General features: G+C 39.2%; 7 non-coding genes across 7 annotated transcripts; all 7 read right to left on the bottom strand.

Moving 5' to 3' along the window:
- Nucleotides 1-1,457: 1,457 nt before the first annotated feature.
- TRNAI-AAU (transfer RNA isoleucine (anticodon AAU)) lies at nt 1,458-1,531 on the bottom strand. Its single transcript has one exon. It is a non-coding gene; the product is annotated as a tRNA-Ile (tRNA).
- Nucleotides 1,532-2,282: 751 nt separating this feature from the next.
- On the bottom strand, nt 2,283-2,356 carry TRNAI-AAU (transfer RNA isoleucine (anticodon AAU)). The gene has a single exon. It is a non-coding gene; the product is annotated as a tRNA-Ile (tRNA).
- A 716-nt stretch (nt 2,357-3,072) lies between these two features.
- TRNAI-AAU (transfer RNA isoleucine (anticodon AAU)) lies at nt 3,073-3,146 on the bottom strand. Its single transcript has one exon. It is a non-coding gene; the product is annotated as a tRNA-Ile (tRNA).
- A 715-nt stretch (nt 3,147-3,861) lies between these two features.
- On the bottom strand, nt 3,862-3,935 carry TRNAI-AAU (transfer RNA isoleucine (anticodon AAU)). The gene has a single exon. It is a non-coding gene; the product is annotated as a tRNA-Ile (tRNA).
- A 753-nt stretch (nt 3,936-4,688) lies between these two features.
- On the bottom strand, nt 4,689-4,762 carry TRNAI-AAU (transfer RNA isoleucine (anticodon AAU)). Its single transcript has one exon. It is a non-coding gene; the product is annotated as a tRNA-Ile (tRNA).
- A 716-nt stretch (nt 4,763-5,478) lies between these two features.
- Nucleotides 5,479-5,552, bottom strand: TRNAI-AAU (transfer RNA isoleucine (anticodon AAU)). The gene has a single exon. It is a non-coding gene; the product is annotated as a tRNA-Ile (tRNA).
- Nucleotides 5,553-16,835: 11,283 nt separating this feature from the next.
- On the bottom strand, nt 16,836-16,909 carry TRNAI-AAU (transfer RNA isoleucine (anticodon AAU)). The gene has a single exon. It is a non-coding gene; the product is annotated as a tRNA-Ile (tRNA).
- Between the last annotated feature and the right edge of the window lie 1,054 nt (nt 16,910-17,963).

The raw sequence follows: 17,963 nt of genomic DNA, 5'->3' as shown, positions 1-17,963 counted from the left end.
TTATATGTATTATTTCTAAAAGGTGATTTTTGTTGACAATCATTTTTTCTCCCTTCATACTTTTGCAAAAACGATAAATGAGGTCCCATTTTAAAGATTAAGTTATTTGCTTCAGATACATTGTTAGTTAAGAATTGTATATGGTTTTGTTTCTTTAAAAATTGAAGTTACAAATTGACTTTGTGCCCTACACTTCTTTCCCTGGATGTGTTGATACAGCATGGCAAAGATGATCAGTTTTGCACAGCTTCTCAAAATGGCTACATATGAACCAGTTCTTCTTTCATCCTACTACAAACCACCAACCTCACTATAAAATGAATTGTATTTTATTTGCATGAAACATTTACGCATGGGCCACGTAGTAGATCATATATTGATTGAAAAGCATTTCTATTTTAAAGAAAAATCATAAAGCATAAAGTGCTTTGAAGGTTGGCATTGGTAATAGGGCATTCATTTCTTCCTACAGTCCAAAGCAAAATAAAAATAGGGTGTAAAATACTATATATTTAAAGGATAATGGTAAAAGATCTACAATGTATTCAAGGCAGCTACAAGGGATAATCACTATAGCCAATACTGATGATGAAGCCTAGTTTCCAAGCACTGTACTACAAGTTTAAATCCATTGTTGTCAATGATGTTGGGTCATCAAGAAAAACAAATGGCTATTGTGGGGATCGAACCCAAGACCTTGGCGTTATTAGCACCACGCTCTAACCAACTGAGCTAACCGGCCACACTGTTTGAATGTGAAAATCCAAAATGACAAATAATCTTCAAATCATTATATGTATTATTTCTAAAAGGTGATTTTTGTTGACAATCATTTTTTCTCCCTTCATACTTTTGCAAAAACGATAAATGAGGTCCCATTTTAAAGATTAAGTTACTTGCTTCAGATAAATTGTTAGTTAAGAATTGTATATGGTTTTGTTTCTTTAAAAATTGAAGTTACAAATTGACTTTGTGCCCTACACTTCTTTCCCTGGATGTGTTGATACAGCATGGCAAAGAAGATCAGTTTTGCACAGCTTCTCGAAATGGCTACATATGAACCAGTTCTTCTTTCATCCTACTACAAACCACCAACCTCACTATAAACTGAATTGTATTTTATTTGCATGAAACATTTACGCATGGGCCACGTAGTAGATCATATATTGATTGAAAAGCATTTCTATTTTAAAGAAAAATCATAAAGCATAAAGTGCTTTGAAGTGTGGCATTGGTAATAGGGCTTTCATTTCTTCCTACAGTCCAAAGCAAAATAAAAATAGGGTGTAAAATACTATATATTTAAAGTATAATGGTAAAAGATCTACAATGTATTCAAGGCAGTTACTAGGATAATCACTATAGCCAATACTGATGATGAAGCCTAGTTTCCAAGCACTGTACTACAAGTTTAAATCCATTGTTGTCAATGATGTTGGGTCATCAAGATAAACAAATGGCCAGTGTGGGGATCGAACCCAAGACCTTGGTGTTATTAGCACCACGCTCTAACCAACTGAGCTAACCGGCCAAATGCGAAAACCCAAATGACAAATAATCTTCAAATCATTATGTGTATTATTTCTAAAAGGTGATTTTTGTTGACAATAAATCATTATATGTATTATTTCTAAAAGGTGATTTTTGTTGACAATCATTTTTTCTCCCTTCATACTTTTGCAAAAACGATAAATGAGGTCCCATTTTAAAGATTAAGTTATTTGCTTCAGATACATTGTTAGTTAAGAATTGCATATGGTTTTGTTTTATAAAAATTGAAGTTACAAATTGACTTTGTGCCCTACACTTCTTTCCCTGGATGTGTTGATACAGCATGGCAAAGATGATCAGTTTTGCACAGCTTCTCAAAATGGCTACATATGAACCAGTTCTTCTTTCATCCTACTACAAACCACCAACCTCACTATAAAATGAATTGTATTTTATTTGCATGAAACATTTACGCATGGGCCACGTATTAGATCATATATTGATTGAAAAGCATTTCTATTTTAAAGAAAAATCATAAAGCATAAAGTACTTTGAAGTGGGGCATTGGTAATAGGGCTTTCATTTCTTCCTACAGTCCAAAGCAAAATAAAAATAGGGTGTAAAATACTATATATTTAAAGGATAATGGTAAAAGATCTACAATGTATTCAAGGCAGCTACAAGGGATAATCACTATAGCCAATACTGATGATGAAGCCTAGTTTCCAAGCACTGTACTACAAGTTTAAATCCATTGTTGTCAATGATGTTGGGTCATCAAGAAAAACAAATGGCCAGTGTGGGGATCGAACCCAAGACCTTGGCGTTATTAGCACCACGCTCTAACCAACTGAGCTAACCGGCCACACTGTTTGAATGTGAAAATCCAAAATGACAAATAATCTTCAAATCATTATATGTATTATTTCTAAAAGGTGATTTTTGTTGACAATCATTTTTTCTCCCTTCATACTTTTGCAAAAACGATAAATGAGGTCCCATTTTAAAGATTAAGTTACTTGCTTCAGATAAATTGTTAGTTAAGAATTGTATATGGTTTTGTTTCTTTAAAAATTAAAGTTACAAATTGACTTTGTGCCCTACACTTCTTTCCCTGGATGTGTTGATACAGCATGGCAAAGATGATCAGTTTTGCACAGCTTCTCAAAATGGCTACATATGAACCAGTTCTTCTTTCATCCTACTACAAACCACCAACCTCACTATAAAATGAATTGTATTTTATTTGCATGAAACATTTACGCATGGGCCACGTAGTAGATCATATATTGATTGAAAAGCATTTCTATTTTAAAGAAAAATCATAAAGCATAAAGTGCTTTGAAGTGTGGCATTGGTAATAGGGCTTTCATTTCTTCCTACAGTCCAAAGCAAAATAAAAATAGGGTGTAAAATACTATATATTTAAAGGATAATGGTAAAAGATCTACAATGTATTCAAGGCAGCTACAAGGGATAATCACTATAGCCAATACTGATGATGAAGCCTAGTTTCCAAGCACTGTACTACAAGTTTAATTCCATTGTTGTCAATGATGTTGGGTCATCAAGAAAAACAAATGGCCAGTGTGGGGATCGAACCCAAGACCTTGGCGTTATTAGCACCACGCTCTAACCAACTGAGCTAACCGGCCACACTGTTTGAATGTGAAAATCCAAAATGACAAATAATCTTCAAATCATTATATGTATTATTTCTAAAAGGTGATTTTTGTTGACAATCATTTTTTCTCCCTTCATACTTTTGCAAAAACGATAAATGAGGTCCCATTTTAAAGATTAAGTTACTTGCTTCAGATAAATTGTTAGTTAAGAATTGTATATGGTTTTGTTTCTTTAAAAATTGAAGTTACAAATTGACTTTGTGCCCTACACTTCTTTCCCTGGATGTGTTGATACAGCATGGCAAAGAAGATCAGTTTTGCACAGCTTCTCGAAATGGCTACATATGAACCAGTTCTTCTTTCATCCTACTACAAACCACCAACCTCACTATAAAATGAATTGTATTTTATTTGCATGAAACATTTACGCATGGGCCACGTAGTAGATCATATATTGATTGAAAAGCATTTCTATTTTAAAGAAAAATCATAAAGCATAAAGTGCTTTGAAGTGTGGCATTGGTAATAGGGCTTTCATTTCTTCCTACAGTCCAAAGCAAAATAAAAATAGGGTGTAAAATACTATATATTTAAAGTATAATGGTAAAAGATCTACAATGTATTCAAGGCAGTTACTAGGATAATCACTATAGCCAATACTGATGAGGAAGCCTAGTTTCCAAGCACTGTACTACAAGTTTAAATCCATTGTTGTCAATGATGTTGGGTCATCAAGATAAACAAATGGCCAGTGTGGGGATCGAACCCAAGACCTTGGCGTTATTAGCACCACGCTCTAACCAACTGAGCTAACCGGCCAAATGCGAAAACCCAAAATGACAAATAATCTTCAAATCATTATGTGTATTATTTCTAAAAGGTGATTTTTGTTGACAATAAATCATTATATGTATTATTTCTAAAAGGTGATTTTTGTTGACAATCATTTTTTCTCCCTTCATACTTTTGCAAAAACGATAAATGAGGTCCCATTTTAAAGATTAAATTATTTGCTTCAGATACATTGTTAGTTAAGAATTGCATATGGTTTTGTTTCTTTAAAAATTGAAGTTACAAATTGACTTTGTGCCCTACACTTCTTTCCCTGGATGTGTTGATACAGCATGGCAAAGATGATCAGTTTTGCACAGCTTCTCAAAATGGCTACATATGAACCAGTTCTTCTTTCATCCTACTACAAACCACCAACCTCACTATAAAATGAATTGTATTTTATTTGCATGAAACATTTACGCATGGGCCACGTATTAGATCATATATTGATTGAAAAGCATTTCTATTTTAAAGAAAAATCATAAAGCATAAAGTGCTTTGAAGTGTGGCATTGGTAATAGGGCTTTCATTTCTTCCTACAGTCCAAAGCAAAATAAAAATAGGGTGTAAAATACTATATATTTAAAGGATAATGGTAAAAGATCTACAATGTATTCAAGGCAGCTACAAGGGATAATCACTATAGCCAATACTGATGATGAAGCCTAGTTTCCAAGCACTGTACTACAAGTTTAAATTCATTGTTGTCAATGATGTTGGGTCATCAAGAAAAACAAATGGCCAGTGTGGGGATCGAACCCAAGACCTTGGCGTTATTAGCACCACGCTCTAACCAACTGAGCTAACCGGCCACACTGTTTGAATGTGAAAATCCAAAATGACAAATAATCTTCAAATCATTATATGTATTATTTCTAAAAGGTGATTTTTGTTGACAATCATTTTTTCTCCCTTCATACTTTTGAAAAAACGATAAATGAGGTCCCATTTTAAAGATTAAGTTACTTGCTTCAGATAAATTGTTAGTTAAGAATTGTATATGGTTTTGTTTCTTTAAAAATTGAAGTTACAAATTGACTTTGTGCCCTACACTTCTTTCCCTGGATGTGTTGATACAGCATGGCAAAGATGATCAGTTTTGCACAGCTTCTCAAAATGGCTACATATGAACCAGTTCTTCTTTCATCCTACTACAAACCACCAACCTCACTATAAAATGAATTGTATTTTATTTGCATGAAACATTTACGCATGGGCCACGTAGTAGATCATATATTGATTGAAAAGCATTTCTATTTTAAAGAAAAATCATAAAGCATAAAGTGCTTTGAAGTGTGGCATTGGTAATAGGGCTTTCATTTCTTCCTACAGTCCAAAGCAAAATAAAAATAGGGTGTAAAATACTATATATTTAAAGGATAATGGTAAAAGATCTACAATGTATTCAAGGCAGCTACAAGGGATAATCACTATAGCCAATACTGATGATGAAGCCTAGTTTCCAAGCACTGTACTACAAGTTTAAATCCATTGTTGTCAATGATGTTGGGTCATCAAGAAAAACAACTGGCCAGTGTGGGGATCGAACCCAAGACCTTGGCGTTATTAGCACCACGCTCTAACCAACTGAGCTAACCGGCCACACTGATTGAATGTGAAAATCCAAAATGACAAATAATCTTCAAATCATTATATGTATTATTTCTAAAAGGTGATTTTTGTTGACAATCATTTTTTCTCCCTTCATACTTTTGCAAAAACGATAAATGAGGTCCCATTTTAAAGATTAAGTTACTTGCTTCAGATAAATTGTTAGTTAAGAATTGTATATGGTTTTGTTTCTTTAAAAATTGAAGTTACAAATTGACTTTGTGCCCTACACTTCTTTCCCTGGATGTGTTGATACAGCATGGCAAAGAAGATCAGTTTTGCACAGCTTCTCGAAATGGCTACATATGAACCAGTTCTTCTTTCATCCTACTACAAACCACCAACCTCACTATAAAATGAATTGTATTTTATTTGCATGAAACATTTACGCATGGGCCACGTAGTAGATCATATATTGATTGAAAAGCATTTCTATTTTAAAGAAAAATCATAAAGCATAAAGTGCTTTGAAGTGTGGCATTGGTAATAGGGCTTTCATTTCTTCCTACAGTCCAAAGCAAAATAAAAATAGGGTGTAAAATACTATATATTTAAAGGATAATGGTAAAAGATCTACAATGTATTCAAGGCAGTTACTAGGATAATCACTATAGCCAATACTGATGATGAAGCCTAGTTTCCAAGCACTGTACTACAAGTTTAAATCCATTGTTGTCAATGATGTTGGGTCATCAAGAAAAACAAATGGCCAGTGTGGGGATCGAACCCAAGACCTTCGCGTTATTAGCACCACGCTCTAACCAACTGAGCTAACCGGCCAAACTGTTCGAATGTGAAAATCCAAAATGACAAATAATCTTCAAATCATTATATGTATTATTTCTAAAAGGTGATTTTTGTTGACAATCATTTTTTCTCCCTTCATACTTTTGCAAAAACGATAAATGAGGTCCCATTTTAAAGATTAAGTTACTTGCTTCAGATAAATTGTTAGTTAAGAATTGTATATGGTTTTGTTTCTTTAAAAATTGAAGTTACAAATTGACTTTGTGCCCTACACTTCTTTCCCTGGATGTGTTGATACAGCATGGCAAAGATGATCAGTTTTGCACAGCTTCTCGAAATGGCTACATATGAACCAGTTCTTCTTTCATCCTACTACAAACCACCAACCTCACTATAAAATGAATTGTATTTTATTTGCATGAAACATTTACGCATGGGCCACGTAGTAGATCATATATTGATTGAAAAGCATTTCTATTTTTTTTTTTTTCTTTATAATCTTTATTCAAATTTTTCCATTGTATATACATTACAAACACAAAGTAAAAAACAAGAAGAACATTCGACATCACAACATAACATACATAGACAATATACATACAATGTGTGTACTGATACATTATTATACGAGACAATCTAGGGTCTGGTACATAATTACAGATATCACTGCCATTCCAATCGGTTTAGTCTACTAATACAGGGCAATGGTAATACAGAGAAGGGGATAAAATCCCATGGTCGGTTGTTTTATAGTACGGTGCACTATTCCAGGGGTTGACCCTTATGATCAATTACAGGAAGAAGAAGAAGGAGAAAGAGGAAGAAGAAAAAAAAAAAAAAAAAAGACAGTATATATAAAAAAAAAAAAATATATATATAAATAAATATGGCCTCTTTAAGTTCTACCCTACACCTCCCTAAAGTGCAAAAGTGCAATATTAATTTTATTAACTAGATATACCTGAAGTGACAAACATTAATTTGTACTAGTCAATTCATTTACTCGAAGTATTACATCCACTCGAAGTGCAGTGAATACCTAAATGGTTTCAAAAGAGGTTCAACACTATACCTTTCTAAAGTGCGATCATGCAAAAAAAAAAAAAAAAAAATACCTAGGGAAATAGTCATCAATTTATACTCAAACTACATTATTACATTGGTACAACCAACTAACCTAAAGGATACCACAGCTTCTACCTAACATAATTGACCACATAACAACAGTTAGCTTCAAAGGTGCTGAAGAAAGGGATAGTAATACTGCTCAATTCATTTACTCAGAGCATTACATCCACTCAAAGTGCAGTGTATACCTAAATAGATCAAAGAAAAAAAAAAAAAAAAAAAAAGACAGTATATATGAAAAGAAGTATAAATAAATATGGCCTCTTTACATTCTACCCTACACCTCCCTAAAGTGCAAAAGTGCAATATTAATTATATTAACTGGATATACCTGAAGTGATAAACATTAATTTGTACTAGTCAATTCATTTACTCGAAGTATTACATCCACTCGAAGTGCAGTGAATACCTAAATGGTTTCAAAAGAGGTTCAACACTATACCTCTCTAAAGTGCGATCGTGCAAAAAAAAAAAAAAAAAAATACCTAGGGTAATAGTCATCAATTTATACTCAAACTACATTATTACTTAGTACAACCTACTAACCTAAAGGATACCACAACTTCTACCTAACATAATTGACCACATAACAACAGTTAGCTCCAAAGGTGCTGAAGAAAAGGATATTAGTACTGCTCAATTCATTTACTCAGAGTATTATATCCACTCAAAGTGCAGTGTATACCTAAACAGATCCCAAAAAAAAAAAAAAAAAAAAAAGGATACCCGGGATACTAAACATTAATTTATACTCAAAAACACGTATTACTTTAGTACAGCCTACTGACCTGAAGAATACCACAGCTTCTACCTAACATAGTTATCCAATAACAACAACTAATTCCTCCATGCACTGTATCAAAGTGCAAAAGTGCAGAAGAGGAGAAGGGGGAAAAAAAAAAAAAAAAAAAAAAGGAAAGATGTTATGCATATAGTATCATCACCCTGCCCGATGGGCACGGTTATATTTGGAGTAATACCATCTCTCCCATATGGAGAAAAACTTAGCAATAGACCTCCTGGAATAGTGCACATACCTCTCATGATTCATATTTACATTAACCAAGGCAATCCATTCTTCAACGCGGGGAGGGCTCTTAGCCATCCAACCTCTCGCTATGATGACCTTGGCGATTGCACAGAGGTTTATCAAAAGTTGTTTTATCCCCGGATCCCCTACACCAGAACAGATCCCCAATATAACCACCGATGGAGAAAGGCTACGGACAGCCAACCCAATCTCGACAAGTACCGATTGAACATCTGTCCAGAACCTCTGCAAATGTTCACACTCCCATATTAGATGCCAAAAGTCACACTTGTGGACCAGACACTTTGGACACCTACTGTTATTATCATTTGAAAACTTGCTAATTTTATCTGGTGTTAAGTAGGTCTGGTATAGAATGTTCAGTTGTATCTGTTGGGTTCTCAAAGAGTTTGTTGCCTTACAAGGAATGCTCACAGCCTCTCTCCACTTTTCCATCGTAAGGTCTGGTATATTCTTAAGCCATTTATACATCTGCCCCTCCACCTCATTATTTATCAAACTTGACATGAGAAATTTATAACATTTGGAGAGACATTTACCCTCCGACAGAGTTTTAATAAACTTCTTTAAGGGGGATTCAACAATAACAAGACTGCACTGGCACGCCTGCTGCGCAATAGCACTCCTCAATTGCAAATATCTGTAAAACATATTTCTAGGGATAACATAGTCAGTCTGCAATTGAGTGAATTGTTTCAGTTCCCTGCCATTATAAAATTGCCCGATGTTATTTACCCCATATTGGCCCCAGCTCCTACCCCCCTGACTCAGATTTAGCCCTTCCAACCCCGGAATAGAAAAAATATTGGTTTCCGGGTCAATACCCTCCAAGTTCAGCTTACTACAAACCCTTCTCCAAACCCAACGTAGTTGCATAACAAAGGGAGGGGTCTTGTTAATCCTGCCTGAACGCAGAATAGCCTGCGTTGGAGAGTGACCCGGAAAAAGATGGCTTACGTATTTAACCAATTCCTCTGTATATTCATTTTCATTAAACCAGGTAGGAATGTGCTCGTGAAAGTGCAGTCACTATAATATATGTCTAGAGGGGTGTCTGATCACTCCCCCATTCAGATGCAGATTGAGCCAACACAAGGTATGGGCCAAAGTCTGTGGAGATTGCATCCATCATGGATTCCTCAACTATATGAAGGTGAGGAGTTCTCACACTTGATGAATGGTTTCTTTGGAGACAATTTAGAATCAGCCAGTAGTTCTATTGTGTGGGAGACGTCTAAAGCATATATACGGGGGATGTGTCTGAAAAAAATCTCACAGGCCAAACGGCGTCTCCTTAACACTGCGGTCACTCTAGAAAGTCAGCTATCGTTTAAAGAGGGGCTATTTCTTAGAGCCAAGACTGATACAGCTAGAACAGAGTGGTTGGAGGCACAGCGGCTCTGGGTAGAGCACCTCCAAGCTATGTCGGCCCATAGGTGTCAGCGCAAGGATATTTTGTGTTCCCGGCTGTGACCGTGGTGGACCAGTGGAGGGCGCTGGATAGTTGAACGCAGGAGGTTTTGATATGAGAAATACACAGGAGGATCAGGGCACTGTGAACCAGAGTGTTGGCGGAGACCAGGAACAGGGGCGCGGAGTCTAACCTGCCAGTGGTATTCACCAGGGAGCCCCGCAAGGAGCTTTGGACTTAGCTGCGTCTGACAGGCAGGTCGCGGCCCCCTGCCCTGGCCCTCTGGATGCAGGCTGGGGTGATGACACTTGAACTTGGAGAGCTCAATGAGGGAAGTGCAATCTGGGAATTGCTGGGGATGTCGACGTGGGATGTCGACTGTGGTGTCGACAGATGAGGGAAGGCCCCGGGGTACTTGCTGGAAGTATAGGACAGATGATGTAGTCACTATGAGAGCAGCAGGGAGTAGTCAACCCCGGAGTCGACAGAGTCTGTCGGCAGTTTTCAGGACCAGGTGGGAAAGTCACTGATGGGCTGAAAAGCCAAATGATGTTTGTAGCGGAACACCGGCTACTCAACTGCAGGGATGGAATCGCAGGAGTCTTCTGGAGATGGAGAGAACCAGGTAGTATCGCAGGGGTACGCTGGAGATCTCGGAGCCTTGGAAACTTCTCTGACACAGGAGATTCTGGGAACAGGTAAGCAATTGTTCAAGGCAAGGAATGAAGGCCCAGGGCCTGAGTTATATCCCCCTAGCCTTTCTGTGATTGGCTGCCAGCCGCAGCACTAATCAACACTGGGGAAAGACAGACACACCTGATTACTGCACAGGTGTGTGTGGGTCAGGGATCAGGCTGCAGAACTCAGGGAAGTTCACTGGAGACTTAATCACTGGGAATGCAAGGCAGCTGCAACAGCAGCAGCTAGGAGCAAACAGGCATAGAAACCTCAGAAACTGACTGAACCAAGTCAGGTTCATGACAGTACCCCCTCCTTTAGGGGTGGACTCCGAACACCCCAACGAACTTGGTAGGGACGGGAGGATCGGGCCCTTGAGGCTAGGACTCCACTATCGCTTAAGTTGCATCTAGTAAGATAGCCAGGGGCTTTTGGATAGCAACTTGTAGAATTCAATTTAATTTTTTCCTGAGGCAAAACATAGTTTTCATCTTCGGAACAGGTGGACCATCCATCATCGATGGAAACTGAATTTATCGGAGTATCATCCTGGAGAAAAACATGGTCGTGGAGGATAGGACCTCCTTGGAAAGGAATTTTATGCTGTGTACCCTCTGGACAGGATGTCACACATTCTTTGATATCTTCTTTGATCTGTGGCCATCCATCGGAGCGTTGCAGAGTCTCGAGGGTGTTTTGGGCACCAGGACGCCCGGGGAACAAAGATTTATGAACCCCTGACAACTGTCTTGGGCGGAGCTCAGGGGGCACAAATGTCTTACCAGAAGGAGGTGTAGGAGATACTTGCGTAGGAGCAAATGCGATGGAATCAGGAATGGGGTAGTCTTCCTTCATGGAGCAAGATAGGACATCAGTTTTTACACTCAGAGTACCAGAACGGCACATAATCCTATCATAGGGCTTGTTTTGTCTGAGCTGACGTGGAACCTCTTTTACTGGAGAGCGATGGGATTCTACGTCTCTGGAATCAATACAAGATTGGAGACCACCTTTTTTCTTTGCAGGGCAAACACCTATACCAGCAGGAGGATTAGAAGGTCGGACGAATCTCTTTTGAAGATTCTTTCTATTACCAGATTGCATGGCCTGATTCTTAGGGACTGATACCGGGTAGGTACGGCCTTTAGGAGGAATTTTCCCTGGGCGTAAATTGATGGAGCAATCCCACTCCTGAGGTGGTGGCAGGGTATCGGCAGCATGCTTATCCATAAGGTCTCTGCAGGTGTCAGGCCAACCAGGAAATGGTGCGACATTCGTGGAACCGGTTGGCAGCGCCGGAACAGTACAATGCTGACGACAATATGGACTCCAATGTTCCAACTGTAAAGTGGACCAGTTGATACTGGGGTTATGGAGTCGGAGCCATGGAAGCCCCAGCACAATGTCATAGGATGCTTTGGGAATCACAAAGAATTTTATTAACTCTTGATGCAAAGTACCAACTTTTAAAAGGACAGGTTCAGTACGGAAATGAACCTCACTGCCAGGAATCTTGCTGCCATCCATCACGGTAACAGAGATAGGCGGAGATATGGGTACCAGAGGAATTTTCAACTTGGAGACAAGGTCATAAGAGATGAAGTTTCCACCTGACCCGGAATCTGCTAGGGCAGAACTGGGTATGGGTCCGGCTGGAGTCTCGAGGGACACTGAAAGGACAAAGTCATTATCGTGAGGAGATTTCACAAGTTGACCCAACCTGACTTCTCCATTGCAGGTCAGGCCTTGGCGTTCTCCTGAACGCTCAGGACAGGCATCAATGAAATGATTGGAAGCAGCACAATATATACACAATCTATTGCGCTGCCTGCGGGCACGTTCGACAGGAGTCAGGCGTGATCTACCAATTTGCATGGGTTCTTCACGGTCAGGAGACACAGAACGTGATTCAGGAATCTCTCTAGGAATTAACTTCTTTTGTTTTTCAAGACCTCTCTCACGGAGGCGTAAATCAATCTTGACACATTGGGAGATAAGGTCTTCCAACCGATCTGGAAGATCCCGGGTTGCCAGCTCATCCTTGATGCGATCTGATACTCCTAACCAGAACGCAGCTGTCAAGGCTTCATTGTTCCACAGTAACTCGGATGCCAAAGTCTGAAAGTGGACCACATATTGCCCCATGGGCCGAGATCCTTGTTTGACCTGAAGGATATCTGTGGAAGCAGAGGCTGAGCGACCTGGTCTATCAAAAATACGGCGAAAAGTCTCGATAAATTTGTCATAGTCTGCAAGGAGAGGATCAGACTTCTCCCACAGCGGTGATACCCATTCGAGGGCAGATCCGGAAAGCAATGAGACGATATATGCAATCTTTATTCTAGCTGTGGGGAAGTTGTGAGGTAACAGTTCAAATTGAATTTGACACTGATTAATGAATCCCCTGCAGGTTTTGGAATCACCGTCGTATTTGCTTGGTACCGGCAATTGGAGACTGGAATGGGAAGTGGGTGGTAAAAAATTTTGGACAGTCGACACATGAGTTGACAATGACTGCTGCATTGTATCCAATCGACTGGATACCTCTTGAAGATATTTTATCACTCGCTGCTGAGTGGCTTCTTGAGTCTCTATCCGAGCGGTAACATTTTGGATGACCGCTGGTCCCACACTGGGGTCTTGAACCGAGTCCATCGGCCTTGAACAAACTGTCAGCGCAAGGATATTTTGTGTTCCCGGCTGTGACCGTGGTGGACCAGTGGAGGGCGCTGGATAGTTGAACGCAGGAGGTTTTGATATGAGAAATACACAGGAGGATCAGGGCACTGTGAACCAGAGTGTTGGCAGAGACCAGGAACAGGGGCGCGGAGTCTAACCTGCCAGCGGTATTCACCAGGGAGCCCCGCAAGGAGCTTTGGACTTAGCTGCGTCTGACAGGCAGGTCGCGGCCCCCTGCCCTGGCCCTCTGGATGCAGGCTGGGGTGATGACACTTGAACTTGGAGAGCTCAATGAGGGAAGTGCAATCTGGGAATTGCTGGGGATGTCGACGTGGGATGTCGACCGTGGTGTCGACAGATGAGGGAAGGCCCCGGGGTACTTGCTGGAAGTATAGGACAGATGATGTAGTCACTATGAGAGCAGCAGGGAGTAGTCAACCCCGGAGTCGACAGAGTCTGTCGGCAGTTTTCAGGACCAGGTGGGAAAGTCACTGATGGGCTGAAAAGCCAAATGATGTTTGTAGCGGAACACCGGCTACTCAACTGCAGGGATGGAATCGCAGGAGTCTTCTGGAGATGGAGAGAACCAGGTAGTATCGCAGGGGTACGCTGGAGATCTCGGAGCCTTGGAAACTTCTCTGACACAGGAGATTCTGGGAACAGGTAAGCAATTGTTCAAGGCAAGGAATGAAGGCCCAGGGCCTGAGTTATATCCCCCTAGCCTTTCTGTGATTGGCTGCCAGCCGCAGCACTAATCAACACTGGGGAAAGACAGACACACCTGATTACTGCACAGGTGTGTGTGGGTCAGGGATCAGGCTGCAGAACTCAGGGAAGTTCACTGGAGACTTAATCACTGGGAATGCAAGGCAGCTGCAACAGCAGCAGCTAGGAGCAAACAGGCATAGAAACCTCAGAAACTGACTGAACCAAGTCAGGTTCATGACAATAGGGTTTTAATAAACTCACACAAGTTCTACATGAATATAGATAAAGGGGGTAAATATTTGGCATTTTTGTCTAGGCTCGATCGCCCATCAACTACAGTTGTTAAAATAAGATCTAAAAATGGTACTATAACCACCTCAACGCCAGAGATTGCCGCAGTTTTTAAGGAACACCTCTCTGACGTGTATACTTCTAAGCTTATATATGATAATGGGGACATCGAGAGGTACTTAGCCGGAATTTCCCTTCCAGTTCTTTCTGAGGAAGATAGATATCTCTTGGATGCCCCGGTTTCCCTGGATGAAGTGGTGAGGGCAATAAGGTCTCTCCCCTCGGGGAAGGCGCCCGGAGTAGATGGTATCCCCGGTGAATTTTACAAAAAATATGAGGACTCTCTAGCCTCTAGACTATGGCAGTTTTTTGGTGATATGGAAGAGGAGGGGAAACTATCGAGTTCGATGACGGAGGCCATAGTCACTATTATCCCTAAAGGTGGTAAAGATCTAGAGCAGGTGGACTCCTATCGCCCTATCTCCCTGATCACGACTGATGCAAAAATTTTTGCTAAAATTCTGGTTAGTCGACTGGAAGTCGTGATCGGGAAGATAGTCCATCCGGACCAGGTCGGTTTTATGAGGGGGAAGTCTACAGCTATAAACCTGCGGAGGCTTTATATGTTTATGCAAACTATGGTCCCCCATGTCCCCGGTGCTGCAATAGCGTCCTTTGATGCCAACAAGGCATTTGATTCGGTAGAGTTGCCGTATCTCAAACAGGTGCTTTTGGCATTTGGATTCGGCCCTAAGTTTATTAATAGGGTGTTTTTGCTGTATCAATCCCCTGTAGCTAGGGTGTTGGTTAATGGCTTCTTGTCTGAACCCTTCCCGCTACTTAGGGGGACCCGGCAGGGCTGTCCCCTCTCCCCACTACTGTTCGCAATAGCTATGGAGCCATTGGCCAGTAGGTTGCGGGGGGTGGTGGGGACGGGGGACAGGAACCGGGTGCTGCCCAGGAGTCTAATTTCACTTTATGCTGATGACCTACTTGTGGGGGTTACTGATTGTAATAAACAGCTACCTGGGGTGATGTCCTCTCTTCATGAATTTGGGGGATTTTCAGGGTTAACTATAAACTGTAATAAATCTCATCTTATGTTTATTAATTCTGCTGCCACCAATGTTATTGATAGGACTGTTTGTCTTCCGACGGCTGAGAAGTTTAGATACTTGGGTATAATTATTTCTAGCAACCCATTAGATTTTGTTAAGCTCAATCTAGACCCTATAATTGATGAATTTAAAATTCGCCTGAAAAGCTGGTTGAAGCTTCCGCTCACCATTATTGGCCGTGTCAATTTAGTTAAAATGGTGGTGTTGCCCAAAATTCTTTATATCTTTATGCACTCGCCTATGTCTGTCCCAGAAAGTTTTTTTCGTAAGCTCAATCAGGTTACCCTGTCCTTTGTATGGAGGAATAAAACCCCCCGCATAAAATTCCCCATTATGTGTGCACAGCGTAACCAAGGTGGTTTTTCCCTGCCTAATTATAAAATGTACTAAAAGCATTTCTATTTTAAAGAAAAATCATAAAGCATAAAGTGCTTTGAAGTGTGGCATTGGTAATAGGGCTTTCATTTCTTCCTACAGTCCAAAGCAAAATAAAAATAGGGTGTAAAATACTATATATTTAAAGGATAATGGTAAAAGATCTACAATGTATTCAAAGCAGTTACAAGGGATAATCACTATAGCCAATACTGATGATGAAGCCTAGTTTCCAAGCACTGTACTACAAGTTTAAATCCATTGTTGTCAATGATGTTTGGTCATCAAGAAAAACAAATGGCCAGTGTTGGGATCGAACCCAAGACCTTGGCGTTATTAGCACCACGCTTTAACCAACTGAGCTAACCGGCCACACTGTTTGAATGTGAAAATCCAAAATGACAAATAATCTTCAATTCATTATATATATTATTTCTAAAAGGTGATTTTTGTTGACAATCATTTTTTCTCCCTTCATACTTTTGCAAAAACGATAAATGAGGACACATTTTAAAGTTTAAGTTACTTGCTTCAGATAAATTGTTAGTTAAGAATTGTATATGGTTTTGTTTCTTTAAAAATTGAAGTTACAAATTGACTTTGTGCCCTACACTTCTTTCCCTGGATGTGTTGATACAGCATGGCAAAGATGATCAGTTTTGCACAGCTTCTCGAAATGGCTACATATGAACCAGTTCCTCTTTCATCCTACTACAAACCACCAACCTCACTATAAAATGAATTGTATTTTATTTGCACGAAACATTTACGCACTGGCCACCTAGTAGATCATATAATGTTTGAAAAGCATGTCTATTTTAAAGAAAAATCATAAAGCATAAAGTGCTTTGAAATGTGGCTTTGGTAAGAGGGCTTTCATTTCTTCCTACAGTCCAAATCAAAATAAAAATAGGGTGTAAAATACTATATATTTAAAGGATAATGGTAAAAGATCTACAATGTATTCAAGGCAGTTACAAGGGATAATCACTATAGCCAATACTGATGATGAAGCCTAGTTTCCAAGCACTGTACTACAAGTTTGAATCCATTGTTGTCAATGATGTTTGGTCATCAAGAAAAACAAATGACTAGTGTGGGGATCGAACCCAAGACCTTGGCGTTATTAGCACCACGCTCTAACCAACTGAGCTAACCGGCCACACTGTTTGAATGTGAAAATCCAAAATGACAAATAATCTTCAAATCATTATATATATTATTTCTAAAAGGTGATTTTTGTTGACAATCATTTTTTCTCCCTTCATACTTTTGCAAAAACGATAAATGAGGTCCCATTTTAAAGATTAAGTTACTTGCTTCAGATAAATTGTTAGTTAAGAATTGTATATGGTTTTGTTTCTTTAAAAATTGAAGTTACAAATTGACTTTGTGCCCTACACTTCTTTCCCTGGATGTGTTGATACAGCATGGCAAAGATGATCAGTTTTGCACAGCTTCTCGAATTGGCTACATATGAACCAGTTCTTCTTTCATCCTACTACAAAACACCAACCTCACTATAAAATGAATTGTATTTTATTTGCATGAAACATTTACGCATGGGCCTCGTAGCAGATCATATACTGATTGAAAAGCATGTCTATTTTAAAGAAAAATCATAAAGCATAAAGTGCTTTGAAATGTGGCTTTGGTAAGAGGGCTTTCATTTCTTCCTACAGTCCAAAGCAAAATAAAAATAGGGTGTAAAATACTATATATTTAAAGGATAATGGTGCAAAATCTACAATGTATTCAAGGCAGTTACAAGGGATAATCACTATAGCCAATACTGATGATGAAGCCTAGTTTCCAAGCACTGTACTACAAGTTTAAATCCATTGTTGTCAATGATGTTTGGTCATCAAGAAAAACAAATAGCCAGTGGGGGGATCGAACCCAAGACCTTGGCATTATTAGCTCCACGCTATAACCAACTGAGCTAACCGGCCACACTGTTTGAATGCGAAAATCCAAAATGACAAATAATCTTCAAATCATTATATGTATTATTTCTAGAAGGTGATTTTTGTTGACGATCATTTTTTCTCCCTTCATACTTTTGCAAAAACGATAAATGAGGTCCCATTTTAAAGTTTAAGTTCTTTGCTTTAGATAAATTGTTAATTAAGGATTGTTTATGGTTTTGTTTCTTTAAAAATTGAAGTTACAAATTGACTTTGTGCCCTACACTTCTTTCCCTGGATGTGTTGATA

Source organism: Crinia signifera, chromosome 2, assembly GCF_055691185.1.
Source record: "Crinia signifera chromosome 2, ASM5569118v1, whole genome shotgun sequence".
In the NCBI taxonomy this organism is placed as follows: Eukaryota; Metazoa; Chordata; class Amphibia; order Anura; family Myobatrachidae; genus Crinia; species Crinia signifera.
This window is presented reverse-complemented; position numbering and strand designations above follow the sequence as displayed.